General features: G+C 47.1%; 1 protein-coding gene across 2 annotated transcripts in view; it reads right to left on the reverse strand.

Annotated features, from left to right (window-relative positions):
• Positions 1-6082, reverse strand: part of LOC129714579 (uncharacterized) — a 32255-nt gene extending 26173 nt beyond the window's left edge. For both annotated transcript variants that reach the window (XM_055664301.1, XM_055664300.1), the window contains exon 1: positions 5929-6082. The gene's annotated coding sequence lies outside the window, so the exon portion shown is untranslated. The remainder of the gene's footprint in view (positions 1-5928) is intronic.
• Positions 6083-6473: the final 391 nt, after the last annotated feature.

The raw sequence follows: 6473 nt of genomic DNA on the forward strand, positions 1-6473 counted from the left end.
GTTACTCCAGCACTTTGTGTCTGCCTTCACCACACAACTTCAATGGTTCAATAATACCTTATTGTCACCTGTACCAGCGGAATGCTTGCTTCTCACTTACAACCCAGTAAAACCCATACAGACCTCAACCGAGTTCGCAAAGAGTCGACACATTTCCAGTGCTGACAAAATTGATCAAACAGTCCGATCTTCTAGCAGTGGTGAACAAGGACCACCCCCGCACATAGCTGTATCGGGTCCCCATATGTTCTTGTGGGGCCCCTGCCAGGTCTCCCAATGTTCTCAGTGGCCCCGTCCCCACATACCCCCAGTGGCCCACCCCCACATACCCCCACATCATCCCCCCCCCCCCCCCCCCGATCTCCCCACCCCATCGACAAGCAAACTGCTTTGCAAACAGCATGCCATCCAAAAATTCCTCAGATAAAGGCTTTATTAATTGCACCATCAACCACTCAAATTCACCTGGACCAGTCTGGATTGATCTAGAATCATTCTTATCAGCTTAGTGATATCTGCAGGCACATTTGACTTGCATCTAACCCAGGCTTCATAGACAGGACAAACACTGACACACAGCTCCAGCCCTTGGGCAGCAATCAAGAGCCGTGTTTAAAATCACCCTCCCAGCCCCCAGTTCTCCGCGGCACTAAATTCACGAAGGTCAAGTCCTCTTTCCAATCAATTCTCCGCCGATGGATTAAGAGGGAACAATCTGCCATCTGTTCAAGAACACAGCAGCGGGTCAGAGTCCCAAACACACACACCCACACACACGGAGCCACATAGTCCACCACCATTCTAAATCCAGCACCAGCAAAGATGTGGGCGGCAGTTCTGAAACACTGTTTGTACAACACGCCAACCTTCATTTGGCTCTGAACTACATTGGGATTATTGCCCTTTGGCTTTTATGTGTACGTATATATGTATATACGGACTGTCAAAGCAGCCACAGCTACACATAAAAACAGCTATTTTCCACACAATTAGTAGCTCTAATAATAATAATAATAATATATTTTATTGTCATTGAACGAGATTTAGTATGCAGCTCCAACCGGTGAAAAAGAAAAGTAAAATAAATAAATAAGCTGTGTGTCGTGACCATCCGAGGGAGACAGTCCAGGGGGGGTGGGAGGCACTCAGCAGGGCCGGTTCAGAACCGCTATAGCTCTTGGAATAAAGCTGTTTCTGAGTCTGGAGGTTCGGGTGTAGAAGGCCTTGTAACGTCTGCTCAATAACCAAAAATCTGTAGCCTCCTTTTGCTCTGGTATTTTATTTAATTCACATGTTTAATCAATAATGTTTTATTCTTAATGTTTCATGTGTCATTCCCAACTGTCACTGTATGTCATGTTGTCACTTGCGGGCGGAGCACCAAGGCAAATTGCTTGTATGTGAATACTTGGGAAAACTTATTCATATGTATATATTAAAAAAAAATTAAAAGATAGACACAAAAAGCTGGAGTAACTCAATCAGACAGGCAGCATCTCTGGAGGAGGCAGATTGAAGAAGGGTTTCGGCCCGAAACGTTGCCTCTTTCCTTCGCTCCATAGATGCTGCCGCACCTGCTGAGTTTCTCCAGCATTTTTGTGTACCAGCATCTCTGGAGAGAAGGAATGGATGACGTTTCGGATCAAGACCTTTTTCAGACTATACTATTATATTGTTTATGTTTATAGATTGTTTGGTTCCCTCCCACACTCCAAAGACGGACAGGTTTGTAGGTTAATTGGCTTGGGACAAGTGTAAACTGTCCCCAGTGTGTGTAGGATAGTGTTAGTGTGCGGGGATCGCTGGTCGGTGTGGACTCATTGGGCCTGTTTCTGCGCTGTATCTCTAAATTAAACAAGCAGAGAAGGTGGAGGATCGATGGTTCTGTATTAACACACAAGCTCAGCAGAGTGCAATTCTTTTTGCACAACCCACAAATGCAAAGTCACTCTATTTTTGTGCTGTTGGCAGGTGGAATACAAGCAGTATCGCCAATCGGGAGCAACCACGTCGGGTAATGCAGGAACTAATGCTTCATCAGCAATTAACTGATTGGACTGGAGTGTGAGTGCAGTTCCATTTAGAAGGATGTGATGGCAATGGAGGTCACAAGAGCCAAGTTCTGCAGGGAGCGGAAAAAGATGAATAGGTGAATTAAGTGCTGCACAGGGGCAGAGATGGTCGAGCTGCTGCCTCATAGCAACCAAGACCCGGGCTCGATTCCGGCATTTACTGTCTGTGTGGAGTTTGCACGTTCTCCCACTAACTGTGTGGGTTTTCTCCGGGCGCTCTGGTTTCCTCCCACATCCCAAAGACATGCCGGTTTTAGGTTAACTGTATAGAAACATAAAATTATCAAGGGAATGGGCAGGCTAGATGCAGGAAACATGTTCCCAATGTTGGGGGAGTCCAGAACCAGGGGCCACAGTTTAAGAGAAATGCCCCTGTCCCACTTAGGAAACGAGAACAGAAACCTCTGAAGACTTTGCGCCCCACCCAAGATTTCCGTGCGGTTCCTGGAGGTTGCAGGTGGTTCCCGGAGGTTGCAGGTAGGGAGACTGACAAAGAACCTCCGGGAACTGCACGGAAACCTTGGGTGGGTCGCAAAGTCTCCAGAGGTCTCCGTTCAGGTTTCCTAAGTGGGACAGGGGCATAAGGGGTCGGCCATTCAAAATAAGATGAGGAAAAACGTTTTTCCACACAGAGAGTTGTGAATTTGCGAGATTCCCTGCCTCAGAAGGCAGTGGAGGCCAATTCACTGGATGCACTCAAAAGAGAGTTAGATAGATCGAAGGAACTAGGCAACAAATCTGCACTTATCACCAAGCCTTTCCCTCTAGACATGACAATTAACTTGCTCCGTTGAACTCCGCTGTAGAAGATAAACAATTTTACAGCACAGGTCAGCCCACATTCCTATCAATGCAGAAGCACTCAGAGGGAGTGTATTGATCGAATATATTTGATATCTTGACCAAGACACAGCCAATTCCCAGGGAGCTAGAGTGGAGCACCCAGGGGAACAAAGCTACCAATCAGACTATGAAGATCAAATAATCGAGCAGAGTCAGGTAAATCACAGCCCTGTACGTTGGGGGGTTGGAGAGGAGACGTGATTTCATCAGGGAATAGATTATCTACCTGCCACAAACAAAGGAACTGACTAGTGTGAGGAGTTTAGCTGTTTGAATGGCTTCTGATACTAAACAAAGGCATTGAAACCTTATGCACACAGCAACCCCCACTTACATTGATAGCTGTCCAAGAATCAAGTGATCTTGCAGAAACAAAGACCTGCAGATGCTGGTTAATACACAAACCCTAATCCTGGACCCTACTCAGATAGAGATTTCAAATAGCAGTGGAGTAACTCAGCGGGACAGGCAGCATCTCTGGAGAGAAGGAATGGGTGACGTTTCGGGTCAAGACCACAGCATATCATTTTCCCAGAGATGCTGCCTGACCCACTGAGTTACTCCACCACTTTGTATCTTTTTTTCTTGTAAACCAGCAGTCGCTGTTCCTTGCGTTTACATACTCTGTTGTGCTGCCTCAGGTAAGAATGTCATTGTTCTATCGGGGACATATGTCAATAAAATACTCTTGACGTACATATATATATATATATATATATATATATATATATATACATATATATACACATATATATATATATATATATATATACATATACATATACATATACATATATATATATATATATATACATACACATATACATATATATATATACACACACATATATGCAGTAGTCAAGATGTAGAATTATTGACATATTCTATATACACAAATATATTATATGTATATTTATATAGTGTTAAAATTACATTTGGAAGATAGTTATTCCATTGCATCAAATCTATTCTTGCAGATCTGGGAGGGGGGAAAATCGCATTCAACACTGAATGGAACATTTTCCTAAAGATAGACACAAAATTCTGGAGTAATTCAGCAGGACAAGCCTGGAGAGAAGGAATGGGAGACATTTCAGGTAGAGTCGGAAGTAGGGTCTTGACCAGAAACGTTACCCATTCCTTCTCTCCAGAGATGCTGCCTGTCCAGCTGAGTTACTCCAGCATTTTGTGTCTATCTTTGGTGCAAACCAGCGTCTGCAGTTCCTTCCTACACATCTTTCGAAAAACACACACAACTATTTCAGCCATAACAAGTCACCGGATATTTTAAGGCAGAGATAGATAGATTCTTGATTAGTGCGGGTGTCAGAGGTTATAGGGAGAAGGCAGGAGAATGGGGTTAGGACAGAGAGAGATAGATCAGCCATAATCAAATGGCAGAATAAACTTGATGGGCCGAATGGACTAATTCTGCTCCTATCACTTTTGACCCAAAGGGTTTTTCCCCCAACCCCATTTAAAATTAAAAAAAACAACCATTATATTAATCCACTCAATCAGCCAGTAGCCCGATCCCACTTAACTTACAGCCAATTAGATAATTCAATTCACAGTCCAGACACCATCACTTAAGAGACAGCCTCTACATTCTGCTAGTCATCAAGGATGCAAGCCTAACATAAAACCACAACATTATGTTCAGCCACGCTAACCACATTAATCAGCTAATGGGCATAGAAATAAAGCTCCTCTCCTCCCCCAACGAATGATTAAACAAGAGAGGGGGGGGGGGGGGGGGGGAGGGAGGGGAGGGAGGGGGGAGGGAAAAAAGAGGGGGGGGGGAGGGGGAAGAGGGGGGGGGGGGGGGGAGGGGGGGGAGCGGGGGGGGGGGGAAGGGAAGGAGGGAGGGAGGGAGGGAGGGAAAAAGAGGGAGGGAAAAGAGGGGGGGGGGAGGGGGGAAAGAGGGAAGGGAGGGGAAAAGAGGGAAGGGAGGGGAAAGAGGGAGGGAGGGAGGGAAAGAGGGAAGGGGAAAGGGAGGGGAAAGAGGGAAGGGAGGGGGGAGGGCGGGAAGAGGGAAGGGGGGGGAAAGAGGGAAGGGAGGGGAGGGGAAAGAGGGAAGGGGAAAGAGGGAAGGGGAGGGAAAGAGGGAAAGGGAGGGGGGGAAAGAGGGAAGGGAGGGGGGGGGGGGAAGGGGAAAGAGGAGGGAGGGGAGGGGAAAGAGGGAAGGGGGGGGAAGGGAGGGAGGGGAAAGAGGGAGGGAGGGGAAAGAGGGAGGGAGGGGGGGGGAAAGAGGGAGGGAGGGGGGGGGAAAGAGGGGGGGAGGGGAGAGGGAGGGAGGGGGGGGGGGGGAAGGGGGGAAGGTGAGGGAGGGGAGGAGGAAGGGGGGGGGGGGGGGGAAAGAGATGAGGGGGGGGAGGAGAGAGGGAGGGAGGGGAGGGGGGAAAGAGGGAAGGGAGGGGGAAAGAAAAGAGGGAGGGGAGAGAGAGAAGAAAATAATGCACAAAAAAAATATTCTCCTCCCCAACCTCTGCAAGATTCAGTCAAATCAAATTCATTTTCATTTTCAAACACCAGACTTTGAACTGACATGTTTAGATAAGAATCAGCCAGAAGATAAAATCCACAACTGAATGAAAAAAAAACATAGCATTCCATTTTAAAACCCAAAAGCACCTAGACACAGTAAACCTGCGGGTTGTACAACAAACATCTAGATCACAACCCTTGATAAGGAAAATCGCCTGATAGCAAAAAATAAAACAGGTTCATTTTCAGGAGTGGTTGGCAAAAGACCCTTTCTAGCCCCATCCCATAATCAAACAGTGTAGCTCAAGAAGGGTTTTTTTATCAAGAATGTATTGAATGTTTGTGTTCACCGCACAGTTATACAACTCGTCTATTTTTGACAGACCCATCTGGAGCTGCTAGGAGCATTTACAATTCATTTTATTTTGCAGCACCTGTAGGCTCAGCCTCACTCCGGCACCCCTTGCACTTAATGCATTGGATATATAAACAGCCCAGCACGCATTAGCAAGCTGCAAAAACTTACCTGAGAGTCTTTCTCCCTGCTTGACAAAAGGCAAACTGGCGTTCGTAGCTCAACAGAGCTGGGCGGGGCCAGCGACACTCTGTGACTGAATGGAGCAGATGAATGCAGTCTTTAACTGTGTGAGCAGCCTTGCAAATGCAGTCACAGCAGCCTATCGAGGGCCACCTCAAATCCTAGCCAATGAGGCAATCCTTCAACATGAACAACACTGGTGGATAGTGGCCAATACGATGGAACCCAAACAGCCCATGATTAATTCTCTCTTCCCCCCCCTCCCCCATCCGACATCCACTGTACACACACACACACACACCACTATCCATCTGCTGTCTCTCAACCAGTTCATTTTCACTCATTTGGAAACAGCTGCTCCACGCACCATCCCCAGCTCAGCTGTGTGTGTGTGTGTGTGTGTGACCAGGCTACCAGACGGTCCCGAGGTTGTGGGTTCAACTCCAGCTTCTCCCTTCACCAGCTTGCATTGCAGAAACAAGGGGTCCCGACCCGAAACGTCACCCATTCCTTCTCTCCAGAGATGCTGCCTG

The sequence above is a fragment of the Leucoraja erinacea genome, chromosome 39 (assembly GCF_028641065.1).
Source record: "Leucoraja erinacea ecotype New England chromosome 39, Leri_hhj_1, whole genome shotgun sequence".
In the NCBI taxonomy this organism is placed as follows: domain Eukaryota; kingdom Metazoa; phylum Chordata; class Chondrichthyes; order Rajiformes; family Rajidae; genus Leucoraja; species Leucoraja erinaceus.